This window comes from Panulirus ornatus, chromosome 14, assembly GCF_036320965.1.
Source record: "Panulirus ornatus isolate Po-2019 chromosome 14, ASM3632096v1, whole genome shotgun sequence".
Taxonomy (NCBI): domain Eukaryota; kingdom Metazoa; phylum Arthropoda; class Malacostraca; order Decapoda; family Palinuridae; genus Panulirus; species Panulirus ornatus.
The window spans coordinates 49,082,587-49,110,374 of record NC_092237.1 but is presented as its reverse complement, the minus strand read 5'-3'; the positions used below and the strand labels follow the sequence as shown (position 1 = coordinate 49,110,374).

The 27,788-nt window shown below is 41.0% G+C and overlaps 1 protein-coding gene across 1 annotated transcript in view; it reads left to right on the top strand.

Annotated features, from left to right (window-relative positions):
• Khc-73 (Kinesin heavy chain 73) overlaps window positions 1-27,788 on the top strand; it is a 785,588-nt gene that overhangs the window by 382,250 nt on the left and 375,550 nt on the right. The gene's annotated exons all lie outside the window — the stretch shown is intronic.

Sequence of the window (27,788 nt, the reverse complement as noted above, 5' to 3'; positions counted from 1 at the left end):
GAGGTGCACCATAATATTTGTGGTTCTTAGAAATGAGTGCATTGACAAAGTATGACTGTGAACATACAGCTCTCATGGATGAGTTGTTCTTTACCTCTCCCAGCTTTGAGGTTGATTGTATTGATTCAATGGCAAATATCATATCTTATATCTTACATATGTACGAAGTATTAGAGTACATATCTTGATATACTATTATATGATTTTTATTTTAACTGGCTGAATTATCTATATACATTAGTTGCCTTTGTACAAAGGCAAAGGGGATAAGAGTGAGTGCTCAAGTTACAGAGGTATAAGTTTGTTGAGTATTCCTGGTACATTATATGGGAGGGTATTGATTGAGAGGGTGAAGGCATGTACAGAGCATCAGATTGGGGAAGAACAGTGTGGTTTCAGAAGTGGTAGAGGATGTGTGGATCAGGTGTTTGCTTTGAAGAATGTATGTGAGAAATACTTAGAAAAGCAAATGGATTTGTATGTAGCATTTATGGATCTGGAGAAGGCATATGATTGAGTTGATAGAGATGCTCTGTGGAAGGTTTTGAGAATATATGGTGTGGGAGGCAAGTTGTTAGAAGCAGTGAAAAGTTTCTATCGAGGATGTAAGGCATGTGTACGTGTAGGAAGAGAGGAAAGTGATTGGTACTCAGTGAATGTAGGTTTGCGGCAGGGGTGGGTGATGTCTCCATGGTTGTTTAATTTGTTTATGGATGGGGTTGTTAGGGAGGTGAATGCAAGAGTTTTGGAAAGAGAGGCAAGTATGCAGTCTGTTGTGGGTGAGAGAGCTTGGGAAATGAGTCAGTTGTTGTTCGCTGATGATACAGCGCTGGTGGCTGATTCATGTGAGAAACTGCAGAAGCTGGTGACTGAGTTTGGTAAAGTGTGTGAAAGAAGAAAGTTGAGAGTAAATGTGAATAAGAGTAAGGTTATTAGGTACAGTAGGGTTGAGGGTCAAGTCAATTGGGAGGTAAGTTTGAATGGAGAAAAACTGGAGGAAGTAAAGTGTTTTAGATATCTGGGAGTGGATTTGGCAGCGTATGGAACCATGGAAGCTGAAGTGAATCATAGGGTGGGGGAGGGGGCGAAAATCCTGGGAGCGTTGAAGAATGTGTGGAAGTCGAGAACATTGTCTCGGAAAGCAAAAATGGGTATGTTTGAAGGAATAGTGGTTGCAAGGCGTGGGCTATGGATAGAGTTGTGCGCAGGAGGGTGGATGTGCTGGAAATGAGATGTTTGAGGACAATATGTGGTGTGAGATGGTTTGATCGAGTAAGTAATGTAAGGGTAAGAAAGACGTGTGGTAATAAAGAGTGTGGTTGAGAGAGCAGAAGAGGGTGTTTTGAAATGGTTTGGTCACATGGAGAGAATGAGTGAGGAAAGATTGACCAAAAGGATATATGTGTCGGAGGTGGAGGGAACGAGGAGAAGTTGGAGACCAAATTGGAGGTGGAAAGATGGAGTGAAAAAGATTTTGAGCGATCGGGGCCTGAACATGCAGGAGGGAGAAAGGCGTGCAAGGAATAGAGTGAATTGGAACGATGTGGTGTACCGGGGTTGATGTGCTGTCAATGGATTGAATCAGGGCATGTGAAGCATCTGGGGTAAACCATGGAAAGTTGTGTGGGGCCAGGATGTGGAAAGAGAGCTGTGGTTTCGATGCATTATTACATGACAGCTAGAGACTGAGTGTGAACGAATGGGGCCTTTGTTGTCTTTTCCTAGCGCTACCTCGCACACATGAGGGGGGGAGGGTGTTGTTATTCCATGTGTGGCTGGGTGGCGATGGGAATGAATAAAGGCAGACAGTATGAATTATGTACATGGATATATATGTATATGTCTGTGTGTGTATATATATATATACATTGAGATGTATAGGTATGTATATGTGCTGTGTGTGGATGTGTATGTATATACATGTGTATGTGGGTGGGTTGGGCCATTCTTTTGTCTGTTTCCTTGTGCTACCTCGCTAACGCAGGAGACAGCGACAAAGCAAAATAAATAAAATAAATATTAGTGTTTAAAATTTTTGCAGTCATTTCTTCAGAGTCTGTGTGTATGATGTTTGAGTTTGCATTTTTTTTACTTTTAGGCAACATACAGATGTTATGTTATCCAGCAATATTCATGAGGATATTGATGATCCTCTAATAGGCATGTATTTGCCAAGGATTTTGAAGGCTGCCTCCTTTTAGTTGCTCATTGCCTTGTGGTGACTGATTATGCAGTGAATGAGCCCCATTTAAATGTATGGCTTTCAAACTCATGTTTTGATCTTGATATTGATTTTTTTTTTTTTTTTTCCGCTGTCTCCCGCGTTTGCGAGGTAGCGCAAGGAAACAGACGAAAGAAATGGCCCAACCCACCCCCATACACATGTATATACATACGTCCACACACGCAAATATACATACCTGCACAGCTTTCCATGGGTTACCCCAGACGCTTCACATGCCTTGATTCAATCCACTGACAGCACGTCAACCCCGGTATACCACATCACTCCAATTCACTCTATTCCTTGCCCTCCTTTCACCCTCCTGCATGTTCAGGCCCCGATCACACAAAATCTTTTTCACTCCATCTTTCCACCTCCAATTTGGTCTCCCTCTTCTCCTCGTTCCCTCCACCTCCGACACATATATCCTCTTGGTCAGTCTTTCCTCACTCATTCTCTCCATGTGACCAAACCATTTCAAAACGCCCTCTTCTGCTCTCTCAACCACGCTCTTTTTATTTCCACACATCTCTCTTACCCTTACGTTACTTACTCGATCAAACCACCTCACACCACACATTGTCCTCAACATCTCATTTCCAGCACATCCATCCTCCTGCGCACAACTCTATCCATAGTCCACGCCTCGCAACCATACAACATTGTTGGAACCACTATTCCTTCAAACATACCCATTTTTGCTTTCCGAGATAATGTTCTCGACTTCCACACATTCTTCAAGGCTCCCAGAATTTTCGCCCCCTCCCCCACCCTATGATCCACTTCCGCTTCCATGTTTCCATCCGCTGCCAGATCCACTCCCAGATATCTAAAACACTTCACTTCCTCCAGTTTTTCTCCATTCAAACTCACCTCCCAATTGACTTGACCCTCAACCCTACTGTACCTAATAACCTTGCTCTTATTCACATTTACTCTTAACTTTCTTCTTTCACACACTTTACCAAACTCAGTCACCAGCTTCTGCAGTTTCTCACATGAATCAGCCACCAGCGCTGTATCATCAGCGAACAACAACTGACTCACTTCCCAAGCTCTCTCATCCCCAACAGACTTCATCCTTGTCCCTCTTTCCAAAACTCTTGCATTCACCTCCCCAACAACCCCATCCATAAACAAATTAAACAACCATGGAGACATCACACACCCCTGCCACAAACCTACATTCACTGAGAACCAATCACTTTCCTCTCTTCCTACACGTACACATGCCTTACATCCTCGATAAAAACTTTTCACTGCTTTTTCATTGATATTGATGTATGTACTATCATATGCCAGAGGCCTGTAGTAAGTTTCTACAAAGCTAATATACTAGTATTTCTTTGAACAGTATCTGCACTTGTGTTTCTTCATTCAGAGTCCATGTATTCAATGTTTGAGCATGAATCATTATTCAGTGGTCAGATACAGATGTTATATTATCCTTTGGTGTTCATAGTCTTGCTCTATAGCTTTTCATAAACAGTTCAGTGAGCCAAAAGTTTTGAAAGGCTGTCTTCTGTTAGCACATGGCTGATTGATCAAGAATTGATGGAGTTGCCATTTTCCTTTGGCAGATTTTTTTTATACATATATGACTATTATGCTTTATTTTCTGTTTTATGGTGAAATAGGAAAGAGATTATGGAATAAGCTGTTAAAAAGCAATTTAGGTCCTTGCTAATGATTACCAGGATGCTTCATATTTTGCATGGCAATCATGAATAGCAAGAGGAAGAAGCTTTGAATTATGCTTAAATTGAAACCATTTTGGCATTGTCTGAGGGTGGGAGTGAGTTTGAAAACATTGGTAAATACTGATTATGATACCTTTTGAGATACAGTTTGGCACAGAACAGGTGGAAACACCTGACCTTTTTCCATCAAAGAGCTCAGCTGTAACTGTTTCTGTATGCAACTGGATTAAGAATATCTTGAATCCAAAATCTCCCAGATTTAGACAGCATTTGATTGATGTGAAAGATTCATTTTTAGGTACGTGTATCAATTTTTGATTTAGCAAACTAGGCTTGTTTTTTATGGAATGTAAATCGAATAATTCATAATGTATGTAATACTAGACTTTGTAAAATCACTATCATACTTTACACTGAGGTAGAGATTAGTAAATAAAGCCCAAGTCAAAATAATATCTTTTGTACTTCACTAGATATTTGACACTTCACTGGAGGGTCCTTCACTTCTTACATACAAAACTGCCTATTAGCATTCAGATTAATTTTCTTTATTATGAATAATGCTTTCAGTAGTTTCTTTACTTAGTTGAATGAATTTATGTACCACTTTCATTTTCATCAAAATGTCAAATCACTTATTTTATTTTCTGGTGGAAAGTTGATGCTTTATTAGGGCAAATCCTTGAAGATTTATTACACAACAGTAGGGTTAACCTCTAATTTCAGATATTAATTTTTTTTCTATACTTGTCCTCCATTTCCTAAGTTAGTGGGGTAGTGCCAGGAACAGACAAAGAAAGGCCATATTTGCTCACATCCATTCTCTGCCTGTTATGTGCAGTGAGTGTAACCATAGGCCCCCTTCAGCAATCAGGCCCATCAGACTTTTCCATGGTGTACTTCAGCCATTTTTCATGCCCTGACTTAGTCCATTAATAGCAGGTTGCCTTATGTGTACCACATTTAATTTACTTTATTCCATGCTTGCCTTTCTCCCTCCTGCATGTTCAGGCTGTGACCACTCAAAGTATTTTTCACCCCATCCTCACTGTAGAAGTATATTTTGTCCTCTACATTTCTTCTAATAATGTATAGATGTTTTGTAGATATTTCAGCACAACATGCTAAAAAGTGCAGGAGTAAGACCTTAGTGTCAATGAGTTGCCAATGCATGTTTTATAGTTTATTATACCTTTACTGAAAATTTGATTGCCGTTTTAGTTTATAAATTTTTTCTCATAGTTAGTATGTCTCATTGATAATATTTTTGTAAAAGAGAAATGATTAATGTTTGTTAAAAACCAGCTGCACCCATTAGGTGCAGTTTTGTCAAGATTAGGCTGGTGCTGGCAACTCTGCTTCACCTTTGCCAGAAACAGTATTGTCAAGATCAGGTAGGTGCTGGCAACTCTGCTTCACCTTTGCCAGAAACTTTCTCCTGCCTTATTTTGGTCAGTATTTGATGCTGAAGAGTCATTCTCCATAAAATCACTCTCCTCACAATCCAAAGACGATCATCATCATCTAATAGTGCGGGATCATCAGCCTATTCCTCTATATGTAGCTAAACGCAGCTCAGTTTTCTTCTTAGAGAACTAACAAAATTATGCTCCCACTTGCATGGCTGGAAGATGATTAATGGTTGGGGAAAATTATCATGCAGTGCCACCTTAACCACCATTCAGGCTTGTGAGGCCATGAAATTGAGGTGAGAAATTTTATGAGTTAGTATCCATCTAAAGGCATTGCTCAGCTTGGATGAATGTTCCCCTGAAGAAATTATGGGGATAGGAAGGCCCTAGATAAGTATTAACAAGATGCACTAGACCAGCCATGCTGTGGTGGCAATGTGGGCTCACAGAGTGTCTTCCACCAACCTGTTCGATCAGTGTCCCAACTAAATACCTTGGAATGCTTTGGCTGTAGAGGTAGAAATCCTCTAAATTATTTATCAGGTATAAGTAAATCACTTATGTGCACTATTATGGCCTTCCAAAGTGCTGTTGTCACCTTGACAAAGATGTCGGCTGAATTACCAGAGCCTCTATGCTATTCATATTTTACTAAGAAAATCAGGTATTTTGTACATTACCCACAGTCTGTCACATATTATATGCATTATTCAGAGTCTACATAAAACTAATAAGTGATAACCACACATGCCCCCAGCTAGCTGATGACTTCCCTGTTTGCTGGCTAGTAACAGCCAGCAGCTCAAGTCCTTTACCTCAGCAAGAACATTCTCAAATGCAGCTTGCACCTTATGAACAAATGACATACAGGTAATTACCTATTTGTAATTACCTATCTATACTGTACAGGGAAGGAGTTTTACACTCATGGGGCCAATCTCTTAAACATTCTCAACTACCTCTCAACTACCATACAATTTATGTATGCTTATTGGATTAACCATGTTCTTAGTCATTCTCTTCCATTCATCCTTCTGGTTGCACTAAAGAATTTTTCACTGTCCGCATCATTGATCTCTTATAAAAACTTAAAGATTGTGATCAGGTCACCCCTCACTCATCTCTTATCAAAAATGGGTAAACTTGAAGCCTCCAGCCTTTTTCTGTAACTTAGCTCTCTTGATTCTGGTACCATTTTTATTGCCCTCCACTGAACTATATGAGTTCTACTATTTTCTCTGTGTTCTTTAGGTGCAGTTACCAAAACTGAGAAGAACCATGCTTTGCCCTTAAGTAGGATATGAATAGCATGCTAAATATATTGTTGTTGATATACTTGAAAGCTAATCTGATATTTGCCTGCAAACAGTTTGTCTCCCTAACTATGTTCGTAATTTAGGACTTTAGCGACAGGCTAGTGACTGTCGACTCCCAAGTCATTCTCACACATGGAATCCTATAGCTTATATCATGCTAGATGATAATCTTGATTGAACCATCTTTAGCTTTCACCCATCTCCATTACATTTGCTTGGGTTAAATTTCATTGACATACTGAACCATCTTTAGCTTTCACCCATCTCCATTACATTTGCTTGGGTTAAATTTCATTGACATACAGACCCATATATAGTTATGACATTTATCATTTCCCATTCCCTTGGCAATTGCCACTCTCTAGTTACATATTGGACAGTGATTTAATTGGGTTTATCTAGCTTTTCTGCATATATCTTCAGCCCATATGGTGAAATCTCATCAGGACCATGGGGCCTGTATGGGTCAAGTTCCTGTTTGTAGTTTGGTAGAATATTTTTTATTAATTTTTTTCATACTTGATCGCTATCTCCTGCATTAGCAAGGTAGTGATAGGAGCAGATGAAGAAAGGCTCGTCCACTCACATGCATTCTCTAACCGTCATGTGTATACACTGAAACCACGGCACCCTATCCACAACTAGGCCTCACACGCCTTTCCATGGTTTACCGTGGGCACTTATAGATATCTCAATGAATTCCCAATCCTCTTTTCCATTCAATCTCACTGGTGTTAGGATTATGGTGTCTTCCACAGTTCAAACACTTTTGAGCTTGTTATTCATATTGTCACATATCCTTTCATCATTCTCTACCTTTTTTTCCTGATTTCCTGAGCCTGATTAGCTCCTCATTACCTGACAACAAACTCCAGATGAGTTAATGGCAGAGTTTTGGATTTGCACCTGTGTTGTATTCTTTTCAAAGTTTCTTTGTTCCAACTTTCTTATCCTGCTGTACTCTCGTCCTGTATTTTCATGTACCTTGCGAATGCTGGCTAGCTGGAGTGCTGTCTGTGTCTTCACCGCTGCCCATCTCGAAGCTCCATTGCATTGTTACATCTTTCATTAAATCATTCTTTCCCCCTTTTTTTTTTTACCATTCTCTCTGTTTTTGATGTTTCAGGTACCCATGCCTCTTCATTATAAATTTCATAGAACCTTTTACCACAGAGCTGTGGTTCCTGACTGCTAAACTCCATTTCCCAAACTATGTTACACTAGAAATTATTGAGGTTGCTTTAGCTTCCACAGTTGTATCTCTTTTTGATGATCTATCTCACCTCTGTTCTCTTAATGTTGTCATTTACCACATAATCTAACTTGAGAATTACATGATCACTTCATCCAACTGATGTATCATATGTAATGTTCTTAGTATCCATGCAAGTATATGTGAAGATAAGATCTAGCAGTGCTATAACAGTGTACATTCATGATGGAAGACAGAGCAAGTATTATAATGCCTTATATAGAAAGTGTAGAAAATTACACTATATGAATATAGTATAGTATATGCTACTACAAAACCTGCCTTCATAAGTACAGTATATTTTTTCTCTTAAATTGTAAATGTATTGTTCAGCATATTTTATATATTTCTTTATTAGTAATATTTTTAACGTGCTTTTATTGTACTTTTTTATTTAGACAAGATTGATATACATATTTACCTCTGGCGGAACATACTGTGCTGTGTCTGAAAAAAACAATGTCCTGGTCCCATATATTTTCAGAGGCAGTACTCGGCTAAAGTTTGTTATGGTTACAAACACATGCTCTCAGGTTGAAATCATTGTACTTATGGTTGTTGAGACTTGTGTTTCTAATGGTGTAAACATCACCAGTCAGCCTCAGTGTGCTTCAGAGTATCTTGGGGGAATAATGTTCTTCCTTTACTCTTCAAAGGCTGCCACTTCATTTTGGGAATTTACTTCTGGGTATTATATTCCTTCCACCTTCAAGATAGTTGGCACTTACCTTTCTAAAGAGGAGAAAGCCCAAAATCTCACATGGAAGCAAGAAAATTTGGATACATGTAAGATTTTTTGGTGCATTGGGCACTCAGAACAGCTGCTCCCTGCAACACCTCATCAGTGCCTCATTCCATTCAGGAGATCAAGACCCTATAGACCCAAAACATGGACCTAGAATACTTCAGGAACTTTGCCAGTTCCATGCCCAAATGTCTACAGTTAGTAATCAAAGCCAAAGGAGAGATGACATTTTAATGAAATTTATGTATAACATCACCTTTGAAAATATAAGGGGTGCCAAATGAAATTTTTGGCTAACACTGTATGTAAGTTTCTTGTATATCAAGTATTTTGTTTTTTCCCATTTTGTAGTGATTATCTCATTGAATTCAGATATTCCTCTTATGGCTCTTGATTGCAAGTGTGCCTTAAACAGCATGGGGCAGATGAACATCCTGCATATGGTAACCACTGGTGTAATGAGTCAGGAAACAACTTTTTGCAGCTTAGACAATGTTTCCACATCTTTTGCCCTCTTTTAAGTTCAGCTGTTTAGTAACCATTGAAATTCCATGGGGTAGCACATAATTTTGGGCTGCCCAGGAAACAAAAAGCGTATATAAATAACTTATGTAGAATATATATATATATATAGGGAAGAGAGGACACTTCCCACGTATTCCCTGCGTGTCGTAGAAAGCGACTAAAAGGGGAGGGAGCGGGGGGGCTGGAAATCCTCCCCTCTCTTTTTTTTCAATTTTCCAAAAGAAGGAACAGTGAAGGATATTCCCTCAGAGGCCCAGTCCTCTATTCTTAACGCTACCTCGCTAACGCGGGAAATGGTGAATAGTATGAAAAAAAAAAAATATATATATATATATATATTATTTTTTTTTTTTATTATACTTTGTCGCTTTCTCCCGCATTTGCGAGGTAGCGCAAGGAAACAGACGAAAGAAATGGCCCAACCCCCCCATACACATGTATATACATACGTCCACACACGCAAATATACATACCTACACAGCTTTCCATGGTTTACCCCAGACGCTTCACATGCCCTGCTTCAATCCACTGACAGCATGTCAACCCCGGTATACCACATCGCTCCAATTCACTCTATTCCTTGCCCTCCTTTCACCCTCCTGCATGTTCAGGCCCCGATCACACAAAATCTTTTTCACTCCATCTTTCCACCTCCAATTTGGTCTCCCTCTTCTCCTTGTTCCCTCCACCTCCGACACATATATCCTCTTGGTCAATCTTTCCTCACTCATCCTCTCCATGTGCCCAAACCACTTCAAAACACCCTCTTCTGCTCTCTCAACCACGCTCTTTTTATTTCCACACATCTCTCTTACCCTTACGTTACTCACTCGATCAAACCACCTCACACCACACATTGTCCTCAAACATCTCATTTCCAGCACATCCATCCTCCTGCGCACAACTCTATCCATAGCCCACGCCTCGCAACCATACAACATTGTTGGAACCACTATTCCTTCAAACATACCCATTTTTGCTTTCCGAGATAATGTTCTCGACTTCCACACATTCTTCAAGGCCCCCAGGATTTTCGCCCCCTCCCCCACCCTATGATCCACTTCCGCTTCCATGGTTCCATCCGCTGCCAGATCCACTCCCAGATATCTAAAACACTTTACTTCCTCCAGTTTTTCTCCATTCAAACTCACCTCCCAATTGACTTGACCCTCAACCCTACTGTACCTAATAACCTTGCTCTTATTCACATTTACTCTTAACTTTCTTCTTCCACACACTTTTCCAAACTCAGTCACCAGCTTCTGCAGTTTCTCACATGAATCAGCCACCAGCGCTGTATCATCAGCGAACAACAACTGACTCACTTCCCAAGCTCTATCATCCCCAACAGACTTCATACTTGCCCCTCTTTCCAAAACTCTTGCATTTACCTCCCTAACAACCCCATCCATAAACAAATTAAACAACCATAGAGACATCACACACCCCTGCCGCAAACCTACATTCACTGAGAACCAATCACTCTCCTCTCTTCCTACACGTACACATGCCTTACATCCTCGATAAAAACTTTTCACTGCTTCTAACAACTTTCCTCCCACACCATATATTCTTAATACCTTCCACAGAGCATCTCTATCAACTCTATCATATGCCTTCTCCAGATCCATAAATGCTACATACAAATCCATTTGCTTTTCTAAGTATTTCTCACATACATTCTTCAAAGCAAACACCTGATCCACACATCCTCTACCACTTCTGAAACCACACTGCTCTTCCCCAATCTGATGCTCTGTACATGCCTTCACCTTCTCAATCAATACCCTCCCATATAATTTACCAGGAATACTCAACAAACTTATACCTCTGTAATATGAGCACTCACTCTTATCCCCTTTGCCTTTGTACAATGGCACTATGCACGCATTCCGCCAATCCTCAGGCACCTCACCATGAGTCATACATACATTAAATAACCTTACCAACCAGTCAACAATACAGTCACCCCCTTTTTTAATAAATTCCACTGCAATACCATCCAAACCTGCTGCCTTGCCGGCTTTCATCTTCCGCAAAGCCCTCACTACCTCTTCTCTGTTTACCAAATAATTTTCCCTAACCCTCTCACTTTGCACACCACCTCGACCAAAACACCCTATATCTGCCACTCTATCATCAAACACATTCAACAAACCTTCAAAATACTCACTCCATCTCCTTCTCACATCACCACTACTTGTTTTCACCTCCCCACTTGCGCCCTTCACCGAAGTTCCCATTTGCTCCCTTGTCTTACGCACTTTATTTACCTCCTTCCAGAACATCTTTTTATTCTCCCTAAAATTTAATGATACTCTTTGATACTAATGATTTAATGATATATATATATATATATATATATATATGTATATATATATATATCTACCTCGCAAACGCGGGAGACAGCGACAAAGCAAAAAAAAAAAAAAGAATATATATATATATATATATATATATATATATATATATATATATATATATATATATATATATGGAAGAGAGGACACTTCTCACATATTCCCTGCGTGTTGTAGAAGGCAGCTAAAAGGGGAGGGTGTGGGGGGGCTGGAAATTTTTTAGTGATTATCTCATTGACTTCAGATATTCCTCATATGGCACTTGATTGCAAGTGTGCCTTAAACAGCATGGGGCAGGTAAACATCCTGATATGGTAACCAGTGGTGTAATGAGTCAGGAAACAACTTTTCGCAGCTTAAACTATGTTTCCACATCTTTTGCCCTCTTTTAAGTTCAGCTGTTTAGTAACCATTGAAATTCAATGGGGTAGCACATAATTTTTGGGCTGCCTAAGAAAACAAAAAGCGTATATAGATAACTTATGTAGAATATATATATATATATATTATCCCTGGAGATAGGGGAGAAAGAATGCTTCCCACGTATTCCCTGCGTGTCGTAGAAGGTGACTAAAAGGGAAGGGAGCGGGGGGGCTGGAAATCCTCCCCTCTTTTTTTTTTTTTTTTTTTTTTTTTTTTTTTTTTTTTAATTTTCCAAAAGAAGGGACAGAGAAGGGGGCCAGGTGAGGATATTCCCTCAAAGGTCCAGTCCTCTGTTCTTAACACAAGCTCGCTAATGCGGGAAATGGCGAATAGTATGAAAGAAAGAAGAAAGATATATATATATATATATATATATATATATATATATATATATATATATATATATATATATATATATTTTTTTTTTTTTTTCAAACTATTCGCCATTTCCCGCGTTAGCGAGGTAGCGTTAAGAACAGAGAACTGGGCCACTGAGGGAATATCCTCACCTGGCCCCCTTCTCTGTTCCTTCTTTTGGAAAATTAAAAAAAATTGAGAGGGGAGGATTTCCAGCCCCCCGCTCCCTCCCCTTTTAGTCGCCTTGTACGACACGCAAGGAATACGTGGGAAGTATTCTTTCTCCCCTATCCCCAGGGATAATATATATATATATATATATATATATATATATATATATATATATATATATATATATATATATATATATATATATTATCCCTGGGGATAGGGGAGAAAGAATACTTCCCACGTATTCCCTGCGTGTTGTAGAAGGCGACTAAAAGGGGAGGGAGCGGGGGGCTGGAAATCCTCCAATCTCAATTTTTTTTAATTTTCCAAAAGAAGGAACAGAGAAGGGGGCCAGGTGAGGATATTACCTCAGTGGCCCAGTTCTCTGTTCTTAACGCTACCTCGCTAATGCGGGAAATGGCGAATAGTTTGAAAAAAAAAAAAAATATATAAGGTTATTAGGTACAGTAGGGTTGAGGGTCAAGTCAATTGGGAGGTGAGTTTGAATGGAGAAAAACTGGAGGAAGTGAAGTGTTTTAGATATCTGGGAGTGGATCTGTCAGCGGATGGAACCATGGAAGCGGAAGTGGATCATAGGGTGGGGGAGGGGGCGAAAATTTTGGGAGCCTTGAAAAATGTGTGGAAGTCGAGAACATTATCTCGGAAAGCAAAAATGGGTATGTTTGAAGGAATAGTGGTTCCAACAATGCTGTATGGTTGCGAGGCGTGGGCTATGGATAGAGTTGTGCGCAGGAGGATGGATGTGCTGGAAATGAGATGTTTGAGGACAATGTGTGGTGTGAGGTGGTTTGATCGAGTAAGTAACGTAAGGGTAAGAGAGATGTGTGGAAATAAAAAGAGCGTGGTTGAGAGAGCAGAAGAGGGTGTTTTGAAATGGTTTGGGCACATGGAGAGAATGAGTGAGGAAAGATTGACCAAGAGGATATATGTGTCGGAGGTGGAGGGAACGAGGAGAAGAGGGAGACCAAATTGGAGGTGGAAAGATGGAGTGAAAAAGATTTTGTGTGATCGGGGCCTGAACATGCAGGAGGGTGAAAGGAGGGCAAGGAATAGAGTGAATTGGAGCGATGTGGTATACAGGGGTTGACGTGCTGTCAGTGGATTGAACCAAGGCATGTGAAGCGTCTGGGGTAAACCATGGAAAGCGGTGTAGGTATGTATATTTGCGTGTGTGGACGTGTGTATGTACATGTGTATGGGGGGGGGTTGGGCCATTTCTTTCGTCTGTTTCCTTGCGCTACCTCGCAAACGCGGGAGACAGCGACAAAGTATAAAAAAAAAAAAAAAAAATATATATATATATATATATATATATATATATATATATATATATATTTTTTGCTTTGTCGCTGTCTCCCGCGTTTGCGAGGTAGCGCAAGGAAACAGACGAAAGAAATGGCCCAACCCACCCCCATACACATGCCTTGATTCAATCCACTGACAGCACGTCAACCCCGGTATACCACATCGCTCCAATTCACTCTATTCTTTGCCCTCCTTTCACCCTCCTGCATGTTCAGGCCCTGATCACACAAAATCTTTTTCACTCCATCTTTCCACCTCCAATTTGGTCTCCCTCTTCTCCTCGTTCCCTCCACCTCTGACACATATATCCTCTTGGTCAATCTTTCCTCACTCATTCTCTCCATGTGACCAAACCATTTCAAAACACCCTCTTCTGCTCTCTCAACCACGCTCTTTTTATTTCCACACATCTCTCTTACCCTTACGTTACTTACTCGATCAAACCACCTCACACCACACATTGTCCTCAAACATCTCATTTCCAGCATATCCATCCTCCTGCGCACAACTCTATCCATAGTCCACGCCTCGCAACCATACAACATTGTTGGAACCACTATTCCTTCAAACATACCCATTTTTGCTTTCCGAGATAATGTTCTCGACTTCCACACATTCTTCAAGGCTCCCAGAATTTTCGCCCCCTCCCCCACCCTATGATCCACTTCCGCTTCCATGGTTCCATCCGCTGCCAGATCCACTCCCAGATATCTAAAACACTTCACTTCCTCCAGTTTTTCTCCATTCAAACTCACCTCCCAATTGAATTGACCCTCAACCCTACTGTACCTAATAACCTTGCTCTTATTCACATTTACTCTTAACTTTCTTCTTTCACACACTTTACCAAACTCAGTCACCAGCTTCTGCAGTTTCTCACATGAATCAGCCACCAGCGCTGTATCATCAGCGAACAACAACTGACTCACTTCCCAAGCTTTCTCATCCCCAACAGACTTCATACTTGCCCCTCTTTCCAAAACTCTTGTATTCACCTCCCTAACAACCCCATCCATAAACAAATTAAACAACCATGGAGACATCACACACCCCTGCCGCAAACCTACATTCACTGAGAACCAATCACTTTCCTCTCTTCCTACACGTACACATGCCTTACATCCTCGATAAAAACTTTTCACTGCTTCTAACAACTTGCCTCCCACACCATATATTCTTAATACCTTCCACAGAGCATCTCTATCAACTCTATCATATGCCTTCTCCAGATCCATAAATGCTACATACAAATCCATTTGCTTTTCTAAGTATTTCTCACATACATTCTTCAAAGCAAACACCTGATCCACACATCCTCTACCACTTCTGAAACCACACTGCTCTTCCCCAATCTGATGCTCTGTACATGCCTTCACCCTCTCAATCAATACCCTCCCATATAATTTGCCAGGAATACTCAACAAACTTATACCTCTGTAATTTGAGCACTCACTCTTATCCCCTTTGCCTTTGTACAATGGCACTATGCACGCATTCCGCCAATCCTCAGGCACCTCACCATGAGTCATACATACATTAAATAACCTTACCAACCAGTCAACAATACAGTCACCCCCTTTTTTAATAAATTCCACTGCAATACCATCCAAACCTGCTGCGTTGCCGGCTTTCATCTTCCACAAAGCTTTTACTACCTCTTCTCTGTTTACCAACTCATTTTCCCTAACCCTCGCACTTTGCACACCACCTCGACCAAAACACCCTATATCTGCCACTCTATCATCAAACACATTCAACAAACCTTCAAAATACTCACTCCATCTCCTTCTCACATCTCCACTACTTGTTATCACCTCCCCATTTGCGCCCTTCACTGAAGTTCCCATTTGCTCCCTTGTCTTACGCACTTTATTTACCTCCTTCCAGAACATCTTTTTATTCTCCCTAAAATTTAATGATACTCTCTCACCCCAACTCTCATTTGCCCTTTTTTTCACCTCTTGCACCTTTCTCTTGACCTCCTGTCTCTTTCTTTTATACGTCTCCCACTCAATTTCATTTTTTCCCTGCAAAAATCGTCAAAATGCCTCTCTCTTCTCTTTCACTAATACTCTTACTTCTTCATCCCACCACTCACTACCCTTTCTAATCAACCCACCTCCCACTCTTCTCATGCCACAAGCATCTTTTGCGCAATCCATCACTGATTCCCTAAATACATCCCATTCCTCCCCCACTCCCCTTACTTCCATTGTTCTCACCTTTTTCCATTCTGTACTCAGTCTCTCCTGGTACTTCCTCACACAAGTCTCCTTCCCAAGCTCACTTACTCTCACCACCCTCTTCACCCCAACATTCACTCTTCTTTTCTGAAAACCCATACAAATCTTCACCTTAGCCTCCACAAGATAATGATCAGACATCCCTCTAGTTGCACCTCTCAGCACATTAACATCCAAAAGTCTCTCTTTCGCGCGCCTGTCAATTAACACGTAATCCAATAACGCTCTCTGGCCATCTCTCCTACTTACATAAGTATACTTATGTATATCTCGCTTTTTAAACTAGGTATTCCCAATCATCAGTCCTTTTTCAGCACATAAATCTACAAGCTCTTCACCATTTCCATTTACAACACTGAACACCCCATGTATACCAATTATTCCCTCAACTGCCACATTACTCACCTTTGCATTCAAATCACCCAACACTATAACCCGGTCTCGTGCATCAAAACCACTAACACACTCATTCAGCTGCTCCCAAAACACTTGCGTCTCATGATCTTTCTTCTCATGCCCAGGTGCATATGCACCAATAATCACCCATCTCTCTCCATCAACTTTCAGTTTTACCCATATTAATCGAGAATTTACTTTCTTACATTCTATCACATACTTCCACAACTCCTGTTTCATGAGTACTGCTACTCCTTCCCTTGCTCTTGTCCTCTCACTAACCCCTGACTTTACTCCCAAGACATTCCCAAACCACTCTTCCCCTTTACCCTTGAGCTTCGTTTCACCCAGAGCCAAAACATCCAGGTTCCTTTCCTCAAACATACTACCTATCTCTCCTTTTTTCACATCTTGGTTACATCCACACACATTTAGGCACCCCAATCTGAGCCTTCGAGGAGGATGAGCACTCCCCGCGTGACTCCTTCTTCTGTTTCCCATTTTATATATATATATATATATATATGTATATATATATATATATATATATATATATATTTTTTTTTTTTTTTGTCTCTGTCTCCCGTGTTTGCGAGGTAGCGCAAGGAAACAGACGAAAGAAATGGCCCAACCCACCCCATACACATGTATATACATACGTCCACACACGCAAATATACATACCTACACAGCTTTCCATGGTTTACCCCAGACGCTTCACATGCCTTGATTCAATCCACTGACAGCACGTCAACCCCGGTATACCACATCGCTCCAATTCACTCTATTCCTTGCCCTCCTTTCACCCTCCTGCATGTTCAGGCCCCGATCACACAAAATCTTTTTCACTCCATCTTTCCACCTCCAATTTGGTCTCCCTCTTCTCCTCGTTCCCTCCACCTCCGACACATATATCCTCTTGGTCAATCTTTCCTCACTCATTCTCTCCATGTGACCAAACCATTTCAAAACACCCTCTTCTGCTCTCTCAACCACGCTCTTTTTATTTCCACACATCTCTCTTACCCTTACGTTACTTACTCGATCAAACCACCTCACACCACACATTGTCCTCAAACATCTCATTTCCAGCACATCCATTCTCCTGTGCACAACTCTATCCATAGTCCACGCCTCGCAACCATACAACATTGTTGGAACCACTATTCCTTCAAACATACCCATTTTTGCTTTCCGAGATAATGTTCTCGACTTCCACACATTCTTCAAGGCTCCCAGAATTTTCGCCCCCTCCCCCACCCTATGATCCACTTCCGCTTCCATGGTTCCATCCGCTGCCAGATCCACTCCCAGATATCTAAAACACTTCACTTCCTCTAGTTTTTCTCCATTCAAACTCACCTCCCAATTGACTTGACCCTCAACCCTACTGTACCTAATAACCTTGCTCTTATTCACATTTACTCTTAACTTTCTTCTTTCACACACTTTACCAAACTCAGTCACCAGCTTCTGCAGTTTCTCACATGAATCAGCCACCAGCGCTGTATCATCAGCGAACAACAACTGACTCACTTCCCAAGCTCTCTCATCCCCAACAGACTTCATACTTGCCCCTCTTTCCAAAACTCTTGCATTCACCTCCCTAACAACCCCATCCATAAACAAATTAAACAACCATGGAGACATCACACACCCCTGCCGCAAACCTACATTCACTGAGAACCAATCACTTTCCTCTCTTCCTACACGTACACATGCCTTACATCCTCGATAAAAACTTTTCACTGCTTCTAACAACTTTCCTCCCACACCATATATTCTTAATACCTTCCACAGAGCATCTCTATCAACTCTATCATATGCCTTCTCCAGATCCATAAATGCTACATACAAATCCATTTGCTTTTCTAAGTATTTCTCACATACATTCTTCAAAGCAAACACCTGATCCACACATCCTCTACCACTTCTGAAACCACACTGCTCTTCCCCAATCTGATGCTATGTACATGCCTTCACCCTCTCAATCAATACCCTCCCATATAATTTGCCAGGAATACTCAACAAACTTATACCTCTGTAATTTGAGCACTCACTCTTATCCCCTTTGCCTTTGTACAACGGCACTATGCATGCATTCTGCCAATCCTCAGGCACCTCACCATGAGTCATACATACATTAAATAACCTTACCAACCAGTCAACAATACAGTCACCCCCTTTTTTAATAAATTCCACTGCAATACCATCCAAACCTGCTTCCTTGCCGGCTTTCATCTTCCGCAAAGCTTTTACTACCTCTTCTCTGTTTACCAAATCATTTTCTCTAACCCTCGCACTTTGCACACCACCTCGACCAAAACACCCTATATCTGCCACTCTATCATCAAACACATTCAACAAACCTTCAAAATACTCACTCCACCTCCTTCTCACATCACCACTACTTGTTATCACCTCCCCATTTGCGCCCTTCATTGAAGTTCCCATTTGCTCCCTTGTCTTACGCACTTTATTTACCTCCTTCCAGAACATCTTTATATCCTCCCTAAAATTTAATGATACTCTCTCACCCCAACTCTCACTTGCCCTTTTTTTTTCACCTCTTGCACCTTTCTCTTGACCTCCTGTCTCTTTCTTTTATACGTCTCCCACTCAATTGCATTTTTTCCCTGCAAAAATCGTCCAAATGCCTCTCTCTTCTCTTTCACTAATACTCTTACTTCTTCAACCCACCACTCACTACCCTTTCTAATCTTTTCTTTCATTCTATTCGCCATTTCCCGCCTCGGCGAGGTAGTGTTAAGAACAGAGGACTGGGCCTCTGAGGAAACATCTTCACCCGGCCCCCTTCTCTGTTCCTTCCTTTGGGAAAAAAAAAAATATATATATATATATATTATTTTTTTTTTTATTATTATACTTTGTCGCTGTCTCCCGCGTTTGCGAGGTAGCGCAAGGAAACAGACGAAAGAAATGCCCCCCCCCCCATACACATGTATATACATACGTCCATACACGCAAATATACATACCTACACAGCTTTCCATGGTTTACCCCAGACGCTTCACATGCCTTGATTCAATCCACTGACAGCACGTCAACCCCGGTATACCACATCGCTCCAATTCACTCTATTCCTTGCCCTCCTTTCACCCTCCTGCATGTTCAGGCCCCGATCACTCAAAATCTTTTTCACTCCATCTTTCCACCCCCAATTTGGTCTCCCACTTCTCCTCGTTCCCTCCACCTCCGACACATATATCCTCTTGGTCAATCTTTCCTCACTCATTCTCTCCATGTGCCCAAACCATTTCAAAACACCCTCTTCTGCTCTCTCAACCATGCTCTTTTTATTTCCACACATCTCTCTTACCCTTACGTTACTTACTCGATCAAACCACCTCACACCACACATTGTCCTCAAACATCTCATTTCCAGCACATCCATCCTCCTGCGCACAACTCTGTCCATAGCCCACGCCTCGCAACCATACAACATTGTTGGAACCACTATTCCTTCAAACATACCCATTTTTGCTTTCCGAGATAATGTTCTCGACTTCCACACATTCTTCAAGGCCCCCAGGATTTTCGCCCCCTCCCCCACCCTATGATCCACTTCCGCTTCCATGGTTCCATCCGCTGCCAGATCCACTCCCAGATATCTAAAACACCTTACTTCCTCCAGTTTTTCTCCATTCAAACTTACCTCCCAATTGACTTGACCCTTAACCCTACTGTACCTAATTACCTTGCTCTTATTCACATTTACTCTTAACTTTCTTCTTTCACACACTTTACCAAACTCAGTCACCAGCTTCTGCAGTTTCTCACATGAATCAGCCACCAGCGCTGTATCATCAGCGAACAACAACTGACTCACTTCCCAAGCTCTCTCATCCCCAACAGACTTCATACTTGCCCCTTTTTCCAAAACTCTTGTGTGGATCAGGTGTTTGCTTTGAAGACTTTATGTGAGAAATACTTAGAAAAGCAAATGGATTTGTATGTAGCATTTATGGATCTGGAGAAGGCATATGATAGAGTTGATAGAGATGCTCTGTGGAAGGTATTAAGAATATATGGTGTGGGAGGCAAGTTGTTAGAAGCAGTGAAAAGTTTTTATCGAGGATGTAAGGCTTGTGTACGTGTAGGAAGAGAGGAAAGTGATTGGTTCTCAGTGAATGTAGGTTTGCGGCAGGGGTGTGTGATGTCTCCATGGTTGTTTAATTTGTTTATGGATGGGGTTGTTAGGGAGGTGAATGCAAGAGTTTTGGAAAGAGGGGCAAGTATGAAGTCTGTTGGGGATGAGAGAGCTTGGGAAGTGAGTCAGTTGTTGTTCGCTGATGATACAGCGCTGATGGCTGATTCATGTGAGAAACTGCAGAAGCTGGTGACTGACTTTGGTAAAGTGTGTGAAAGAAGAAAGTTAAGAGTAAATGTGAATAAGAGCAAGGTTATTAGGTACAGTAGGGTTGAGGGTCAATTCAATTGGGAGGTAGGTTTGAATGGAGAAAAACTGGAGGAAGTGAAGTGTTTTAGATATCTGGGAGTGGATCTGGCAGCGTATGGAACCATGGAAGCGGAAGTGGATCATAGGGTGGGGGAGGGGGCGAAAATTCTGGGTGCCTTGAAGAATGTGTGAAAGTCGAGAACATTATCTCGGAAAGCAAAAATGGGTATGTTTGAAGGAATAGTGGTTCCAACAATGTTGTATGGTTGCGAGGCGTGGGCTATGGATAGAGTGGTGCGCAGGAGGATGGATGTGCTGGAAATGAGGTGTTTAAGGACAATGTGTGGTGTGAGGTGGTTTGATCGAGTAAGTAACGTAAGGGTAAGAGAGATGTGTGGAAATAAAAAGAGTGTGGTTGAGAGAGCAGAAGAGGGTGTTTTGAAATGGTTTGGGCACATGGAGAGAATGAGTGAGGAAAGATTGACCAAGAGGATATATGTGTCGGAGGTGGAGGGAACGAGGAGAAGAGGGAGACCAAATTGGAGGTGGAAGGATGGAGTGAAAAAGATTTTGTGTGATCGGGGCCTGAACATGCAGGAGGGTGAAAGGAGGGCAAGGAATAGAGTGAATTGGAGCGATGTGGTATACCGGGGTTGACGTGCTGTCAGTGGATTGAATCAGGGCATGTGAAGCGTCTGGGGTAAACCATGGAAAGCTGTGTAGGTATGTATATTTGCGTGTGTGGACGTATGTATATACATGTGTATGGGGGTGGGTTGGGCCATTTCTTTCGTCTGTTTCCTTGCGCTACCTCGCAAACGCGGGAGACAGCGACAAAGCAAAAAAAAAATATATATATATATATATATATATATATATATATATATTAAGTTTGGAGTTTTGGAAAGAGGGGCAAGTATGAAGTCTGTTGGGATGAGAGAGCTTGGGAAGTGAGTCAGTTGTTGTTCGCTGATGATACAGTGCTGGTGGCTGATTCATGTGAGAAACTGCAGAAGTTGGTGACTGAGTTTGGTAAAGTGTGTGAAAGAAGAAAGTTAAGAGTAAATGTGAATAAGAGCAAGGTTATTGGGTACAGTAGGGTTGAGGGTCAAGTCAATTGGGAGTAAGTTTGAATGGAGAAAAACTGGAGGAAGTAAAGTGTTTTAGATATCTGGGAGTGGATCTGGCAGCGGATGGAACCATGGAAGCGGAAGTGGATCATAGGGTGGGGGAGGGGGCGAAAATTTTGGGAGCCTTGAAGAATGTGTGGAAGTCGAGAACATTATCTCGGAAAGCAAAAATGGGTATGTTTGAAGGAATAGTGGTTCCAACAATGTTGTATGGTTGCGAGGCGTGGGCTATGGATAGAGTTGTGCGCAGGAGGATGGATGTGCTGGAAATGAGATGTTTGAGGACAATGTGTGGTGTGAGGTGGTTTGATCGAGTGAGTAACGTAAGGGTAAGAGAGATGTGTGGAAATAAAAAGAGCGTGGTTGAGAGAGCAGAAGAGGGTGTTTTGAAGTGGTTTGGGCACATGGAGAGGATGAGTGAGGAAAGATTGACCAAGAGGATATATGTGTCGGAGGTGGAGGGAACAAGGAGAAGAGGGAGACCAAATTGGAGGTGGAAAGATGGAGTGAAAAAGATTTTGTGTGATCGGGGCCTGAACATGCAGGAGGGTGAAAGGAGGGCAAGGAATAGAGTGAATTGGAGCGATGTGGTATACCGGGGTTGACGTGCTGTCAGTGGATTGAAGCAGGGCATGTGAAGCGTCTGGGGTAAACCATGGAAAGCTGTGTAGGTATGTATATTTGCGTGTGTGGAAGTATGTATATACATGTGTATGGGGGGGAGGGTTGGGCCATTTCTTTCGTCTGTTTCCTTGCGCTACCTCGCAAACGCGGGAGACAGCGACAAAGTATAAAAAAAAAAAAAAAAAAATATATATATATATATATATATATATATATATATATATATATATATATATATATATATATATATATATATATATACATATATATATATATATATATATATATATATATATAAAGGGAAGAGAGGACACTTCCCACATATTCCCTGTGTGTTGTAGATGGCAGCTAAAAGGGGAGGGCGTGGGGGGGCTGAAAATCCTCCCCCTCCTGTTTTTTTTCATTTTCCAAAAGAAGGAATAGAGAAGGGGGCCAAGTGAGGATATTCCCTCTAAAACTCAGTCCTCTGTTCTTCATGCTACCTTGCTAACACGGGAAATGGCGAATGTGTATAAGAAAAATATTATACTTGATTGCTGTTTCCCTCCTCGAAGAGGTAGTGCTAGGTAACAGACGAAGAATGGCCCACCCACTCATATACACATTTATATATATAAATGCCCATCCATGAACATACACATGCACATCACTACCCCCTGCTTCAGTGAGGTAGTGCCAGGAAAACGGACAAAAAAAGGTCACATTTGTTCACACTCAGTCCCTAGCTGTCATGTGTAATGCACCGAAACCACAGCTCCCTATCCATATTCAGGCCCCACAGACCTTTCCATGATTTACTCCAGACATTTCACATGCCCTGATTCAGTCCATTGATAGCACACATATATTCTTTGCATGTCGTAGAAGGTAACTAGAAGGGATGGTGGCAGAGGCTGGAAATCCTCCCTTCTGGTTTGACTTCCAAAAGAAGGAACAGAAAAGGGGGTCATGAGGATTTTTCTCTTTTAAGGCTCGGTCAGCTGTTCTTGACTCTGCCTTGCTGATGAGGAAAATGGGAAAATATGTATGGAAATTTTTTTTTTTATTTAATTATATACATACATACAGACACACACACACACACACACACACATATGTACATGTTCCTTTTTGTTTGAACATTTCCATTATTTCTTTTTAGGCTTTACTGATGCCCTACTCATAAAAGTAAGCATCTTGTGGAGCCACACTTCCAAAAGTTTATTGCAATATCCTTATGTGAATAGCTTCTTATCTTAGCTCCATTGTTTACTACTTTTCATGTATTATTCCTGAATATTTAGTTATATATTTTTTCTGGGGATGGGGAGAAAGAATACTTTCCATTTATTCCCCATGTGTTGTAGAAAGCGACTAAAGGGGTGGGAGTGGGGGCTGGAAACCCTCCCCTCCTTGCATTTTCAATTTCTGCAAAGGGAAACAGAAGAAGGAGTCAAATGGGGAGTGCACATCCTCCTCAAAGGCTCAAATTGGGGTGTTTGAATGTATGTGGATGTAACCAAGATGAGAAGAAAGGAGAGATAGGGGTATTCTGGCTCTGAGTGAAATGAAGCTCAAGGGTTAAGAGGAAGAGTGGTTTGGGGAAGTCTTGGGAGTAAATTCAGGGGTTGGTGAGAGGACAAGAGCAAAGGAAGGAGTAGCAGTATTCCTGAAGCAGGAGTTGTAGGAGTATGTGTTAGAGTGTAAGAAAGTAAATTTTAGATTGATGTGGGTAGAACTGAAAGTGGATGGAGAGAGATGGGTGATTATTGGTGCCTATGCATCTGGGCATGAGAAGAAAAATCATGAGAGGCAAGTGTTTTGGGAGCAGCTGAGTGAGTGTTTTAGCAGCTTTGATGCACAAGATCGGGTTCTAGTGTTGGGTGATTTAAATGCGAAGGTGAGTGATGTGGCAGTTGAGGGTATAATTGGTGTACATGGTGTGTTCAGTCCTGTAAATGGAAATGAAGAGCTTGTGGATTTGTGTGCTGAAAAAAGACTGGTGATTGGGAATACCTGGCTTAGAAAGAGAGATATACATAAGTATACATATGTGAGTAGGAGAGATGGTCAAAGGGCATCATTGATTACGTTTTAATTGATAGGCGTGTAAAAGAGAGACTTGTGGATGAGGGGCAGCTAAAGGGATATCTGATCACTATCTTGTGGAGGCGAAGGTGAAGATTTGTAGAGGTTTTCAAAAAAGAACTGAGAATAATGGAGAGATGAGAGTGGTGAGAATAAGTGAGCTTGGAAAGGAGACTTGTGTGAGGAAGTACCAGGAGAGATTGAGTGTAGAATGGCAAAAAGTGAGAGCAAATGACGTGAGGGGAGTAGGTGAGGAATGGGATGTATTTAGGGAAGCAGTGATGGCTTGTGCAAGAGGTGCACATGGCATGAGACAGGTGGGAGGTGGGCAGATTAGAAAGGGTAGTGAGTGGTGGGATGAAAAAGTAAGTTTAATGATAGAGAAAAAAAAGAGGCATTTGGACAGTGCTTGTTCAGGGAAGTAGTGCAAAGGACTGGGAGATACATAAAAGAACGCAGTGGGAGGTCAAGAGAAAGGTGCAAGGGTTGAAAAAGAGGGAAAATGAGAGTTGGGGTGAGAGAGGACATCATTAAATTTTAGGGAGAATGAAAAGATTTTTTGAAATAAGAAGAGTGTGGTTAAGAGAACAGAAGAGAGTGTGTTGAAATGGTTTGGACATATTAAGAGAATGAGTGAGGAAAGATTGACAAAAGAGGATATATGTGTCAGATGTGAAGGGAACAAGAAGCAGGTTGACCAAATTGGAGGTGGAAGGATGGAATGAAAAAGATTTTGAGCAATCGGGGCCTGAACATACAGGAGGGTGAGAGCCATGCAAGGAATAGAGTGCATTGGAACGATGTGGTATACTGGGGTCAAAGTGTTGTCAGTGGACTGAACCAGGGCATGTGAAGCATCTGGGGTAAACCATGGAAAGGTCTGTGAGGCCTGGACGTGGATTAGGGATCTATGGTTGTGGTGCATTATACATGACAGTTAGAGACAGTGGGAATGAATGTGGCCTTTTTTGTCTGTTTTCTTGGCACTACCTCACTGAAGCAGGGGATAGCGATGCTGTTTCCTGTGGGACAGGGTAGTGATGGGAATGAATGAAGGCAAGCGAGTATGAATATGTACATGTGTATATATATGCATATGTCTGTGTGTCTATGTATATGTATGTATATGTTGATATGTATATGTAAGTATATGTGCATATATGGGTGTTTATGTATATATGTATATGAGTGGATGGGCCATTCTTCATCTGTTTTCTGGCGCTACCTTGCTGATGCAGGAAATAAAAAGAATTATTTTTTCCTTGAAATTCCAAAAAGTTAAGATTATTTGTTTATCCTTTACTAACATGTTAGTTATATCCTCCCACATAAGTGTGAACTACAGCTCAGTAAAAGTCAATTTTTTTGCAGGAAAAGGTAAACTACTAATGTGCAATTTTGGCACTTTTGAATTTGGCATAAGCAAGGGAGACTAGTAAAGAGGTAACAGAAACAGACTTAGATGCATATTGAAGCAGATGCATCCTACACCTTAATGTGTACTTAACACTAGGATCAGATGGAGCACAAGCCAATATCTTTAGAATTACCAAGATAAGAGTAGCAAAAGCAATGATGTTGTATGCTGGGGAAAATCTTGGATGAATGCAAAGTTTCAGACACTTGGAAATTGGCATTTGTATTACATATATACATAGAAGATTTTGAACTAATACCAAAATAGTTTAGAACAGTAATCTTGACATCACACATTATGACATTCTTTTAACAATAAAAAGATGCCCTTCAAGAAAGATACAGAAGCTCTTTAGTATCCTATCCAATGAGGAAAGAAATAAAACTGGAGTAGACTTGAAACCTTCAAAGAGAAAATTGCATCATTAGTTACATAAACTGCTGGATCATTCAAGAATTGACAAAAGTGGACAATTTGTAGTGGCACAAGATAGCAGGATTGTGAATCAAGTAAGGTACACTGTGCGTGTTATGCCCTAACCTTGCCACTGCCAAAATATTGCCTTAGATACTCATATGCAGATGGGTGCAGTTGGCATTCTGTCTCTCATGTTGAAGATTGAATATGAACAACCTTTTTTCTTTGAAACCTTATTGCTTCTTTGATCATTTTTTTCTTTTTCAAGAAATCTTACTTTTTTTCTCATTTGCTATTTTAGTGTTGTAAATGCCATGGTTGTTAGTAATTCTGGCCTGTAGTTTGTGCATTTTCCCCATCTTTCTTAAACTTTCTATGATGTTTGCTCTCTCCTTGGGCACTGACCCTTTGTCAATTTTCAGAGCATCTTAAGTGGCCTGTCAAGTGTTTCTGCACATTCCCTGAATACGTATGGTGAGATTTCATTAGGTCCATGTGCCTCATGTGGATCAAGGTCCTTCAGTATCCTACATATATTTAGTCTAACAGTTTCAGTGCTTTGCATGGTCTCTTCCTTATCCCAACTTGTTAATGTTGGGGGCAATGTGGCTTCCATTTTTTATACACATTGGAACAAAGTTTTCAGCTTCAATAACCCTTCCGTTGAAGTCCTGCAATATGATTATTTGTTCTTTAACTAAATTTTTTCTCTCAGTAAGTTAATGGAAGAGCTTCAGATTTTCATTTGCTCGTACATCACATACTTTTCTTGTTCCTTTCAAATGCTGCCAGGATTTTATGCTCTTTGTATCCTTTCCATAGTATGTCTTTTATTTTTCTCATCTTTTTGCTATTTCTTTTAAGATTCACCTCCCTATTTTCTGACTTCATGTCTTCTTTTCCTGCTCCTGGTACCCATCCGCTGACTCACTCATTATAGAACAGAACCTTTTGCTACTGGTACCCATCTGCTGACCCACTCAATATAGAACAGAACCTTTTGTAACACTGCAATCTATTCTTATTTCTGAATTCTGATTTCCATTTTTTGCCCAGAAGCAAGTTCATGAGTTTTCCATAGTTCCATCCCCTCTAGCTGCTATTGGGATTTGGTTTCCTCTCTCATTTTATGATTTCACTGTTAACAGTATAAAGTTTGAACACTCTTAGTTACTATTTCAAAATGTGGTCTCATATTGTATGTGACATTTTGTATTTCCAGGCTACTATACATGAAAATGAGATTAAGTATTGATGGTGTATT